A 13931-nucleotide genomic window follows, 5' to 3' on the forward strand; every position below is an offset into this window, starting at 1 on the left:
TGCCAATTTCTTGAGCCATGGGGTCCTTATATATGGTGGCTATTAAGGTTACACCATTTAACTCATGTATTTCCATATTCTTCATCCTCCATAGGTTAAAACCTCCATGGAGTATCCATGGGTTACTCCATGGGTTTTGCCCAACATGAAGAACTATGGATCATAAGTCTACATATATAGGAATGAATGATTAACACAATCAATACCCATATATTTAGTTAGTCTCCTTTTGATCACAAAGTTAATTCCAAATTAATTCTTGATCAATACTAATTAAATAATATGATTTCGTATTAATATATTAGAACTTATAATATATTAACAAATCATAATTATCCTTTTCTCACAAAAGTGTATCCAAATTGTTCCAATGCCATGCAACCCAAATGGACCATGCCAATTGGGTCAAGTACATACCAGTTATAGTTATGGACTTAGACACTAATCCAACATTCTCCCACTTGGAAAAGTCTAAAACTATTATTGCGTATGACTTCAAAACCCGACTAGCAATCGTAGCTCTTAAAAGCTGCTGTCGAACTCTGAACAAATCAGTGACACATCCATTAGATAAGGGATCATATATTCCTCCATCTCGATATCATATGCACTAAGACATAGATTATAGCCATTCTCTATGTCCATTTGATGTTTCCCGATTTTCGATTTATGACGACTGACTAATTGAACAAATCACATTAGTTATGGCTTGGCCAAACACTTCGGGGTGTCATCACTAAATCATCGAGGGGCCTACAAATATCGCTTGTATCCCTTCAATGGTAAAAGGAATGGATAAACTTCAACTCATATGCTTGTTCTACTACTTGTTAAATCATACACAAATGCACGTTTTATAACATCGAGTTACCAATGCGTTTTCGTACAATCAATGTATAACCAGCTCATAGGCAACAAATCATGTCTCTAGATTTGAAAAAAAAAATATTATATTATCGTCTCATGATCACTCGTGATAAAATCCATGAAGTGAGTCAAATGAGCGTGGGTTTAATCCAATACTTAAAACTTATGACCACTCATGAATGTTGTAGCAACTCTTGATATGTCCCATAACTTGGACATCTACAATCCAACTTCATGACAGTCTTGATTCATATCTACTTCCAACATATGACCGATTGTGGATGGTTTGAATAATTTAGTCATTCGGGAAGAATGACCTAGTTGTTCTGGAAGTCAAAACACGCAAAGTGAAACACAAGAATAATTGAATCCAATATGGTCTTAGAACTTATGAATATAAATAGAATACCTTTTATTTATCACCATATTGATTACCCATCATTCATTGCATATTGTTTCAAACTATCAACTTTATGCTTGAATTAAAACAATAGTTGTCCCATTCTCCAAGCATGTACACTATATTTTCTAAACACTAGTGATGCCATACACCAAGTATGCACACTATGTTCGTCTAAACATTAGTTATGCCATATACCAAGTATGCACACTAAGTTTGTCCATGATCTTTACTCTGTGAAATAGATCGATTGAACATAATTCCAATGATTCTCATTTCACAATCCCAAGTCCTTACCGAAAATGCAAGAATTCCAAATCCTGCCATTAACCTAAATCTATTAAATTCTAAACTTATATGCATTGATCATCTTGTAATGATTATGCACAAAGTCACAAAGACTTGTTAACAGACATTATATAGTATTCCAATGGAGATCAAATCCATGGAACGAAGTCTCAAATTCAAAGTACATTCCTTTGAATATCCTTCTTTCATTAAGTTTCCTAATTTTACATAGATTTGATGAATAACTTCCACCTATGGTAATATTTCCATATTCTCATTTTGACTATTACTTCTGACCAAGCGTTGCCTCTTTTCAAAATATGTCAATATGGTCTTTCCAAAATTAACACATTACTTCCAAATGTCCCTGAGCAACCACTATTTGGTAAACCTTAGATTTTCCTCGATAATTGCTTAATCAAATTAGTCATATCCAGTTCTTGTACTTTTTCCCTCTTAATGCTTTTGGCATTTTTGGAAAAATTTAGTACAAATGAATATTATAACACATGCAATCGACCCTATATCCGAACACTACTAGAAAAACAACCTTTTACGAAGCCCAATGCATGTCGTAAAATGCTCAGACGACGCGCAAATGCGTGTCAAGGAAGGCCCTGTCATAAAGAGAGATGACACGCTTTTGTGCGTCGTCTATAGACGACACACATTTATGACATGCAGTTACGATGTGCATTTACGATGTGCAATGCGTATCAAGGAAGCCCCTATCATAAAGCAAGATGACACACATTTGCGTGTCGTAAGTTTACGAAGCACGTTTAGGACACGCATTGCGTATCATTAAAGCCCCTGTTATAAATGAACATGACATCCATTTGCATCTCATAAACTTCAGCAACCAGTTACGATATACATTTTCGACACGTCTTTACGATACTCATTTACGCATAATAGAAAAATATGGAAACAAATATATACCAAAACAATCAATTTCATCCATAACATCATATTAAAAAATTGTAATAGATTGGTATTAAGGGGATCTCATTGTACATTGTTAATAAGAGGTTTTCCCTAACTATATAACCTAATACTACATTGCTATGAAGGGACACCTTGTTTCAGATATCATTTCAAGAAAATCATTCATGGCAAAAAATTGGTTGTTGTCCACCAACTATAGATGGCAAGTAATGACTTGAACATTAGTTGAAACAAAAAATCTTTTATTAATCACACAATCAACAACATTTATAAGTACATTAGAATGCATATGTATACTAACAGATGTGATATAATATGTCCGATCCCGTAAAAAGAAAAATAGCAAAAAACAATTTAAGGAATAGATTGCCAATGATAATAAATAATAAAGAAACGCCTCTTACCAGATGATCCAAGAACTTCATTAGCTTATCATTGAGTGAAGGCAATTGCTCATACGAAATTTACTCAACCAGCAATATATTATAAAAACAATTGTATGAGATGCAACAATCAGCAACTTGAAAATGAATATCTAGCTTATCTACCCCTGTGGTTTTGAAGAAAAATAAAACAACCACAAGACCCACCCACAATACCAGTTCAACAAAAGTAAATAAATAAATGAACAATACTATAATTTACACTTTATACCACCATACACCATAGGCAATGAAATCAAGGAGCTTTACGAGAGAATCTGGAAGGTGGCCTGCTCAAGAGATTCATATCTGGAAGAATATTGGAAGATTCTTGTGTTTTTTCAACTTCCTGCAAAATTCTTATCAGCTTTTTAATTTCCTAACAAATTTTTAGAATAAATTACATGACAAAATAAACCTTTGAGGGTATCGGTATGGAAGCAGTGTGTTGTGATTTAGAATGAAGACGATGCAGCTTCTACATTTGTTGATATTTTTGCAGCCAACTTTCAAAGTTTATCATTATTATTCCATTATCACTCTCATTCTCATTCTGGTTGTTGTTGGTAAAAGAATAGGAATATGAATATGAAGGAACCATCTTTAAACAAGTTCTTAATATCTTAAAAGTTACACTTTGCTGCAACAACCCACCAACATTTACAGTTTACACTCAATTCACTTTATTACAAGTCTTTCACATCACATATATTATATATACCTGGGGAAGAACATCAACAGACCATACAACGCTTTTAACAACCATATATATATATATATATATATATATATATATATATATATATATATATATATATATATATATATATATATATATATATATATATATATATATATATATCTTCCAGCTTCAAGAAGCTATAAAAAAACAAACATAAACAATAAACCAAGTATTTTCCATACATCTTTATCGCATATCAAACCATACCCGCTCAACTTTAATAATGAATGTATATACATATATAAGTTACCTGAAGCCTAAGATAAGCAAAAAATTAGAGTCTCCAATAGGTGGATCAGTTTATCCAACTAAACCAAAAATTTTACATTGATATCCTCTTCTGTTAGAGATTGGATCACAGAACTCGTATGCTAGTAACCCTACAACACAACATTCCCAAAAATTAAAATTAAAATTAAAATACCCTCCTAGTTTATTATTATGTGAGAATGAACATAAAAGTAGAGAATTTTTTTTTTTGAGACTTGCCTGTGCTAATAAGCAAAGACTTATTATGGCCATTGATGAATGGCTCCATGATGTATAAAGCGAAAGAAAAAAGTCTTTTCCAGCAGCATTAACTAATGAAAGCTTTAAAAGATCTCGTAGCTCACCCAACTCAGAAGATGTAAGCATAATCAAATTTAAAGCCTGAAGAAAGCTTGGTTGCAGCAGCAAGTTTCTGCATTACATATTCTTCATTCCTTTTTACAACTTCTTCTTGGTTGCAGCAGCAGGTTTCTTACCAGGGGTATGAAGAAAGCTTGTCAAATTCCTTTTTACAACTTCATTTCTTTTTATAAAAGGTAAACGGGCCATACGCCCTACAAACTTGTGGACCAAATGTGAGCAAAGCCCAATATGAAGAATCCCTGTGTGTTGTGATAGATACATTTTAGTTCTTGTTATTACTATTCTTGATTACATTTACATAATTTTTTTTGTCATTTATATGAATCGTTAGAGATTTTTATAAATAAATAAATGGCACGAAACCATTAGTCAATCTTGTACCAGAAACATTGGTGTCAACAGACTCCACCATTCTTCATATAAGATCAAGTGACTGATCTTTGCTCCATAGAGTGCTGGAAGTGAAAAGAGTTCAAGATCCGAGTTATTTATTGGACTTGCAATTTCAAAAAGATAAACTACAATGTTTATGGACACCATCGTGCATCTGCAATGTGAACAACAAGAATTATCAGAGGCAAACACAGATGCTATATCAGAACTCCATCTTGAATACAAAAAGATACCATAAACTGCAACTTAAACCACACTACAAAATGTCCACCAAAACAAATTACCATTCATGTACATATATTTTTTATCAGACAATCTTGGATATGTCGTTATTGCACTCCTACAGGCACCAAAGAAACATGGTGTTGGGATTCATGTCTTATACTATGTCATTCTCATAATTTATTTTATATGTTGTTTTATTGGTTAAAAATATTATCACGATTTGCATTTATTTTTGTAGATGGAAAAACAAATAATGAGGTTTTCTTCACAGGCAATAAATTGACTTAAATGCTTTATCACATCATCAGGTTTGTTTCCTTTTATGTTATATGTATATGTATATGTATATGAGTGAATGATTAACTAGGTTTATATGCCAATACATAATTAAGAAAAATATATGGATCGGCAATTTTAAGATTATAGTTTCAGGAAAAGAACAATTGTTCGTTTGGTATGTCTGAATCAGTCTCACATATGCTTAGCTCAACTATAGATAACATAAAATGTGACAAATAACTACTTTTACTTTTAAAGGTTATTTTTAAAAAAAATGACCAAACCATTTTGTCTCTTTACAAAAATGACAAACAATATCTCAAATGAAACTGTGTATGAAGTCTGGTCTTCATGTTATAACAATTTATGTTTACGGTTGTGGTTGTCATTTTAGTTTTTCCAATGGTGAAACAGATAAGATGAAACCCAACCCAAAATTAGATATCAACATCCATGAAAAATGTTTGAGTTGGAGCAAATGGTATGGATTAATTTAGCACTTGATGCTTACTGGGAAATACATTTATGTTCTAGCTATGCTATTTTGATAGTTCTGAATTCATTTGTTAACGTGGTTCTATATGGTTAGAAAAGAGTAGATATTGATTGAAGCATGCTCTTTTTGTTCTTAAATGATATTTAGAATAAGCATTATTTTATTCTTGATTTTTCATTAATATATACATAACAATTAATTACAGCTAGCAATGATCTCTACATTCTTTGTTCAAGATCAATAGGGAACTAAAACTATTTAAACAACGGTTTCAGATGCTTCTAAAATGGGTTCAAAATACCAATGAAGCAGTGGAGACGTTCTTTTAGACTTACTACATGGTTATTATATCATTGGGATTTCCCAGTATGCTTTTCTTTGTCAATAAATCTAATAGCTTTTTGATTTAATTGAAATACATTTAATAATAAAGGTGATATCCGGCTGAGCCGGTTTCATCCTAAAAATCATTTTCATTCACCTATTGGACCTTGAAATTGGTTAGATAAACATAAAATATATTTATATAATATCTTTTCCTCTGTCCATTTTATATATACAATTTTAACGGTGCACCCTATTTAAATGTTGTAATGGAATGAAATTAATGTATGAAGATATAATTCACATATAAATGACACTACATTGTTATTTCTTGCATTGTACACATTTTTAAAATTAGCATGATATGTTTTTTAAACATTGTATAATTTGTTTTTCATTTATATTGAAGTCACCATCTTCATATCCGGACTAGAATATAATCTCTTTGACCAATTATGACATTGACCTTTATATTTTTCATTTTAGCAGGTGAGTGTGGATGGTGAAGGTGATGGTAGTATATAATGGTGCCTACTTCTTTGTACATTGTGAATATAGAAAAAGATCATGAACTATCATTGGCCAAAACAAACTTGAAGGTATTTCGGCAAAATGATGAATTAGTGATGTTATTTCGTTTGTGTGTGTATTACAACATTCAATTTTCAACTTTTTTTTTTCCTATTGCATCCTACTTTTTTCCTTATCAAGACATTGCACAATAAGTGAAAATTCCACCTAATTATAGCATTGTATATTAACTTTTTTTTTTCAATTAAAGTAATGTTGTCTAAAATTTGATGCAATCGATAAAGATTTCCTCCGGCGTATTCTTGGACCGTGCTTAGCACGGGCCGAAATCATTTCCAGTATATATATATATATATATATATATATATATATATATATATATATATATATATATATATATATATATATAAAACATGAATAAATAAATCTCACCTGAACCAAGAACACATCCAATGCAAGAACAGGGCTAATTCTAGGAGGGGTACCTTGGTAATACAGCGTAGCTGAAGTAGTAAGATCCTTATCCACTAGGAATCCTATAGGGGCCTGCATCCCTAAAATAGCAGCACCCATTCCCACAAGGTTCATGTCTAATTATGAGTTACAAGAGAAGATTTTGACTTCCGCTGGACATATAGAAAATCTGCAAAAGGGTAAATACATGTAATATAAATGTACTTTCATTGATTTAGTTATTATGACATCCTTGTTTCATGTCCAACTGTGAGTTACCAGAGAAGATTTTGACTCCCGCTGGACATATACACAACCAAGACACCTGTTAAAATAAAAAAAAAACGGTAATTATAATCCAATGATAGCAATTTTATAAAATATATAGAAATACTACAACAAGCTATAAAACAAGAACTTCAAAAAAAAAAGGAGAATTGCAATGGAAAAATCAACATTGAAGGGATATAAACTATAATTTTCTTTTATTTTAATTTTTTTTCATTGAAGTATTGTATGGATGTGATTTAAACCAACCCTATAAGGCCAACCGGAGGAAGCTTGCCCACTGATCTCTTCAACAATGATAAGTAACAAACCAAACAAATGTCAGTTTAACATTTTGGATCTAAAAAAATAGGCAAACCTTGGCAACAAAACTTGGAAAAGAGGAAGACAAACTTAAATGGATATAAAATTTCGACATGAACTCGTGTATTATCTCTAAATATGATAGACAAACTAAACTTCAAGGCGAGAAACGTGCACAAAAAAGTAAACTTATTTTTATCATAGCTTAACACATAAAACCCAATAAACAAAAAGAGAATCAGACCATATAAAGATAGATATGAAATAGAACAGATAATGTTTATTAGAGAAAAGAAAGCAAAAGAGAACATTTCGATGAATCTAAAACCTAATTCCACTAACAATTAATCTTAAAAAAATGAGAAGCTGGAGAGAGAATTAACACATACCAAAGAGAAATTTCATCTGGGGAAGGAGAAGAAGAAATCGCAAAGAGAAGCAGAAGGGTGTACTCAGTGGAGGGAAATATCAATTCATTCACATAGCTTCAAAAACACAGAAATTGAAATCCATTGAAGGACTTCTCTAGTTTGGCAATAGCCATGTGCCTTATAAAATGGAAGTTCCCAAATTGCCCTGTACGATAGATTTCAATATGGAAGTAATGAGAGAAAAAAATAGTAGAAACTCTTACTGATGCATTCCAAATTAGCAAATTACCAAATTCAGATAACAATAGTAGAAACTCTTACTGATTAAGAGTGGGTTTTTGGTAGTAGAAGTATTACCCAGATATAAGGAAGTGAGAAAGCTTGACGATGGGTCTAGGGTTCATGGTGTACTGTGTGAGGACTAAGGAGGAGCGCGGTTTGGGGTATAGGGAGAAGAATCAGACCTAGGGCTTCATAGATAGACAATTTGTATTCCAAAAAATGAAGTTACTAGGTAAGAAAATAGGGTGAGGTTGAGGCTGATGTTGCCGGCTGGAAAGGTGAGTGAGTCGAGGTCGCCAATAACAGAGCGGTCGTCATGTGGTTCTTAACAAAACCCTAGCTTACATGTGATGATTTCAATGGTGCTTGAAGGAAATCAAAGGAATAATTAAGAGAAAAAATACACAGAAGAGAAGAGAAGATATTACATACGCAAGTGAGAAGACAAAAAAGACGAGTGGGAAGCATCAGTTCCGTAGGGTTGTATTTTACGGGGATGATGGAAACAAAAAAAAATTACAAAAGAACCCTAGCCTATTTCATCCACATTCACCTTTCAAGCAAACCTTCGGGATCTCTATTTCTCTCTCTCTCTCTCTCTCTCTCTCTCTCTCTCTCTTTCTTTATCATTCCCAACAAATCTACGACAAGGCGACACGAGGTGAGGTACTAAGATCGACGATTGTTGCAGAGGCCAAGGAGAAGTGAGAGTGTTTACAAAATTTTAGGGTTTCGTTTTCCCGCGTTATCTACTCAAGGCGTGTTTCACTAAAATTATAAAGCAACACCTACAGAGGACGCGCGTTTAAGATAAAGCGCCCTTCGTGTTTTTAATTTTTTTTTCTTTAGACACTAATTTAAGGGCACACAAAAATGCGTGTCCTCTATCCTTCAAATTTTGGAACGCTGACATTATTTTTAAGGACACACAAAAATGTATATCGTAAATCAAAGAGTGTCATTGTTTACACGTCATTAAAGGGTATTTTTCTTGTAGTGGAATCATATGAGACACGATTCATGACGTCTCACATAAAGACATGATACTAGACCAGTCTTTTGGTATAATATTCCTGTTTCTATTTGCCATGTTCTCATAATTCAAATTATGAAAAGAGATGCTGTAATAATAATCGAATTTTAGAATGCAAATAATGGACCCATATATAGAATTTCCATATGTTGAGCCATTCTAACATAAAATTCATATATATTTCCTAGACTAAATATGATTAAAACCTCAATCTAAGTTTTTAGATTTGAAATGAAGTATAACTTCCTCTCCCTTAATTATAGCAAAACGACTTTTTCCTCTACCTTAATTCTAGTCCTTGTCCTACCCGTTCGGCTAATGACCATCCACCAGTCAAGGAAGCGGTGGGTGAGAGTGGACTCCCATTAAACTGCCATTTTATAGGATGTAACATTATACCTCCTTATAGACCGGCTTCGTGAATGAGGCCTACTAACGGTAAGACTGACTTGCTCTTATACACACACACACACACACACACACACACATATATATATATATATATATATATATATATATACACACACACATATATTATTAACTTATAATACTATAAAGTATAAGGGTTGAATTTTAAATTTTAAAATTCTAAGGGCTTGACTTGGAATGAAAGTATTCATGAGGGGAAACTTTACAAATTCCAAAACTTGAGGGTAAGTTTTGAACTATTCAAAATCTTTTCAATTCCATAACTTATGTGTTTAAAGTAGTTTTAATGAAAAACTCTTCAAGTTCCATAACTTGAGGACAAGTTATGGAAGACTTTAAAACATTTAAAAATGAGACACTCCATTTTTCATAACTTATGGAAATCTTATGTGTTTTAATAATCATAAATGTGACTTTTCAAATAAGTTGAGGAAAAGTTACAAAAACACATATTATGAACAACTTTTAGATTAATTTGGATTGAAAACATATTATCACATAACTTTTCTATTAATCTAAATCGACTCATAAGAACAAGATAATTCAAATCAAACACTTTTTCATGTAATTATCCTAACCATTAAACTAATACAAAACATGAATCTATTAACAATTAACTATGAAATTGGATTAGCATGAACATTGCAAGATCAAAAACAGCTTTACAAGATCAAAAACAGCTTAGGGTAATGTTCCTAGTCCAATTCCAGCCAAAAACCTCGAAAATATGATGTCTGGGGCTCCTACTCGTCGAGTGTATGAACCTACTCAATGAGTAGAATGATTTTCTTCATGGGCTCGCCGAGTTCATCAGTGGAATCGGCGAGTCTAGTGCCGAGACAACCAGAAAATCGATTTTTCTCAGCCTTTTCAGCAATTTGCATCAAGTATAATTGAAAACAAGCCTAGGCTCTGATACCCTTGAAGGGTTTTGAGCATTCTAACACTCCTAAGGTGTACATGCAACCCTAAATACCTTAGATCTATGTTTTCTCTATTGTACACGCAAATATCAATTTTTCCAAGGTATTGTTCTAACTAGCATAATATGAAGAACATATAATATAAATTCTAGTAGAATTATATACCTCTTTGTTGTATATTGATTCCATGGAGCTTAAGAGCCTAGTGCCTCAAGTGTGACACCTCAAATGGTTCACACAACATCACCAACATCTTGGAATAACTTTAGAGAAAAGGTTCTTACGCTCAAATAGGCTATCCCTCATGTCAACACACACTAGTGCCAATTTCTTGAGTCATGGGGTCCTTATATATGGTGGATATTAGGGTTACACCATGTAACTCATGTCTTTCCGTATTCTTCATGCTACATAGGTTAAAACCTCCATGGAGTATGCATGGGTTACTCTATGGGTTTAGCACAACATGAAGAACTATGGATCATAAGCCTACATATATAAGAATGAATGATTTACATAATCAATCCCCGTATATTTAATTAGTCTCCTTTTGGTCACAAAGTTAATTCCAAATTAATTCTTGATCAATACTAATTAAATAATGATTTCATCTTAATATATTAGAACTTATAATATATTAACAAATCATAATTATCCTTTTCTCAAAAAATGCCTATCCAAATTGTTTCGATGCCAAGCAACCCAAATGGTCCATGCCAATCGGGTCAACTACATACCAATTATAGTTATGGACTTAGAAACTAATCCAACACTTAGTACAGTGCCATGCGCCATAGGTACAAATCCTCTCTTAGAGTTTTCCATATTGAACCGTTTCAACACTTTGTTAATATACGTACCTTGGCTTAGACCTATTAGTCGTTTTAATCTATCTCTATAGATTTTGGTTCCAAGAATGTATTGTGCCTCACCTAGGTCCTTGTTAAAACTATAACACCCAAAAAATTTCAAGCCCATTTTAAACTTTTCAAAAACATTTAAAACCAATAGTTATTATAATTTTGTTTCCAAGTAGTCTATATCAGAGTTTTCCCATAAACCATAATAAAATATGAGGAGTTGTACGATCATGCCTTCACCTTGCCACGAGCACCTGATGTACTTGAAACAATAAACTGAAACTATAAGCCCGAAATCTTAGTGAGCTCCCCTAAAATACCCATACTCACAATAATACACATAGAATCATAAACATCATACTATGGGTCCAGTCAACCATCGGGTTGGAATAACCTAGGCCCTCAACCAACAGGTTGGAATGCCAACATACTATCGGTCCAATCATCCTCGGGATGGAATAACCAACGCCCACAACCAATAGGTTGGAATGCCCACATACTATGAGTCCAATCATCCTCGGGATGGAATACTCATGGCCCATAACCAACAGGTTGGAATGCCCAAGTCTATTGGCCTATGCAGAAAGTAGATAAGCCTTAACCGTCAAACAAACATGTGCACATATATAAAATAGATAATTGCACATCAATCTATGGACAACAGCCGAACTAACATATAATACTACATAACGCATAATACCATATCCACCAACGCCACCACCTATATCCAACACATCCAAAGTTCATAAATTCCCGAGATACCCCCAGAGGTCAACTTGTCAACCCTTGGTAACAATCACAGTCAACTGTCAAGGTCAATAGTCCATGTTGACCTCAACTCGTCGAGCACAACCAACCACTCGCCATGTTCCTTGCATATTCACCAACTCGCCGAGTCACTTGAGTGACTCATCAAGTTCCTAGTATCAGTGGTCGTAACTCCTTGGCGAACACGGCGAGTTTCCCCCTTACAACTCGTCGCGTTCGTACATGTCCAAAGGTTGGGAAAACCCTAGTCGACTCGTTGAGTCATTGACTGACTCACCGAGCCCAAGGCAATCTTCATCGGACTCGCTGAGTTACTCATCCGACTCGTCGATCCCATGACCAACTTTATCGGACCCGCCGAGTCGACCTTGCCACTCGCCGAGTCCCTTCAAACCTTCATCCATACAGATGCGTTTTAAGCCATGCAAAGACTCCGGATTATAGATCCAACCTTCCAAGGCCTTCTTATCACGTAAAGTTTTGAACTTTACGTGCATGCAAAGCTTTAAGGCCCTAAAATTACAAAACTAAGCTTGAAATGAAGTCCAACACTTGAGGGAAGGCTCATAGTTGCCAAAACTGATACCTTTAAGGATCTAGAGACCAAAGGGAGTCAAGATCTGAAGTTTCAGCTTTAGACCTTGGCTCAAACACAAAAGCCTTTCCTAGAACCCACCCAAAAAGAGATTTAGAATGAAATGAGCCAAGGTAACAGCCTAATACCTTCTAAAGGGTGTCAACTGGAGTAGATCTCTGCTTTCCACAAGTTTCCTTGCTTCAATTTACTTGTTTCCCAAGTGTTTCTTCACCAAGATTCCTATTCTAAGCTTTAACACACCAAAGACACACACAATTTAGGGTTTAAGGGTGCCAAGGAGCTGTAAATGGGAGGCTGGGGAGGCCAATGATCCTTTAAATAGGCTGCAATAACCCAAATTTTAGGGTTTCATATGCCAACTCCTACTCGTCGAGTCCCTTCTTAGACTCGTCGAGTAGGTCACTAAATCACGCGGACCAACCCGATGCTACTCAATGAGTATGGCAACCAACTCGGCGAGTAGACCTTGAAAACAAGAAAATTCTTATAAAATCGATAACTGAGAATCGGGGCGTTACAATTCTCCCCCACTTGAACTAGACTTCGTCCTCAAAGTTTGCCGCGGCGAACAACTCTGGATAGTGCTCCCGCATATCTGCCTCTGGCTCCCAAGTCCACTCGGATACCCTCCGATGCTCCCACTGCACCTTCGCCAAAGATTTTTCCTTGTTCCGCAGAACTTTCATCTTCCTCTCCAGAATGGCCACACGCCTCTCCACATAATTCAGGCGATCATTGACCTGAATATCATCCAACAACAGTACTGCTTCCTGATCCATAATGCACTTCCGCAACTACGAAACATGGAAAGTGTTGTGGATCCGACTAAGCTCCTCCTGTAGCTCTAACTTGTAAGCCACCTTGCCAACCCTGGAAATGATCATGAACAGTGAAGAGAATAAATCTCAGATCGATTAGATCTTTCACAGGTAAGACTATGAAAATCAAACAAGACAGACACAATAATGATATGAACACAGAATGGAATCAAAGATGTGCTTATGATTCAAACAAAGTCACGCCACAGCAGAGCTCGATAAAGAACTTCCACTGTAGAGGCGAGCTAGGGTTTACA

The 13931-nt window shown here is 34.5% G+C and overlaps 1 long non-coding RNA gene across 2 annotated transcripts; it reads right to left on the reverse strand.

The window, feature by feature from the left end:
• Positions 1-2959: 2959 nt before the first annotated feature.
• LOC122197363 (uncharacterized) lies at positions 2960-4550 on the reverse strand. 2 transcript variants are annotated; one of them, XR_006190722.2, is made up of 3 exons: positions 4282-4543; positions 3344-4047; positions 2960-3274 (listed from the first exon to the last, which is right to left on the reverse strand). It is a non-coding gene; the product is annotated as an uncharacterized LOC122197363 (long non-coding RNA). The 2 variants fall into 2 exon arrangements; XR_006190723.2 differs by having other exon boundaries at positions 2960-4047; positions 4282-4550.
• Positions 4551-13931: the final 9381 nt, after the last annotated feature.

This window comes from Lactuca sativa, chromosome 4 (genome assembly GCF_002870075.4).
Source record: "Lactuca sativa cultivar Salinas chromosome 4, Lsat_Salinas_v11, whole genome shotgun sequence".
NCBI lineage: Eukaryota > Viridiplantae > Streptophyta > Magnoliopsida > Asterales > Asteraceae > Lactuca > Lactuca sativa.